We start from the raw sequence: 573 nt of genomic DNA, 5'->3' as shown, positions 1-573 counted from the left end.
CACTCCGACCAACAGTAAGTAGGATAGGAAAGAGTTTATTTAGCTTTACACTTTAAGGTCATAATTCTTGAGGCAGGTACCATGGAGGACTCCTGCTTTCTGGCTCACTCAGGCTTTCTTGAACAGCCCAGGATCACCTGCCCAGGTGTCCACATAAGCTCTCCTGCATCGACTAATAATCGAGACACACGCACACCCTACCCCCATGCAGAAATGCTCACAGCCAGTCTGACCCAGGCAATTCCTTAATGAAGTGTTTCTTCTCAGATGAACCTAGACTGTGTCAAGTTGACAGGAAATGCAAAATAGGACAGATGCCCAGGCTGGCCTCAAAAGATCTTCCTGGAATTGGGGAGTTAGCTCAGTATGTAAAGGGCTTACATGAGGACCCGAGTTCAGATTCCTGACACCATCAGGGCCAGGCAAGTCTGTACACACCTGTAACTCAAGATCTGAAGACACGAGCATGAGTTTATCGGGAAGCCAGTCAAGTGGTTTGGTGAATAACTGTTTCAGAAAAGAGAGTAGGAAAGTCAAGGAGAAAGTCTGTAGTAATATGAGCCGCGGGGCTGC

This window comes from Microtus ochrogaster, linkage group LG4 (assembly GCF_000317375.1).
Source record: "Microtus ochrogaster isolate Prairie Vole_2 linkage group LG4, MicOch1.0, whole genome shotgun sequence".
Taxonomy (NCBI): Eukaryota; Metazoa; Chordata; class Mammalia; order Rodentia; family Cricetidae; genus Microtus; species Microtus ochrogaster.
The sequence above is the reverse complement of the archived record's forward strand: the minus strand, read 5'-3'. Positions refer to the sequence as shown.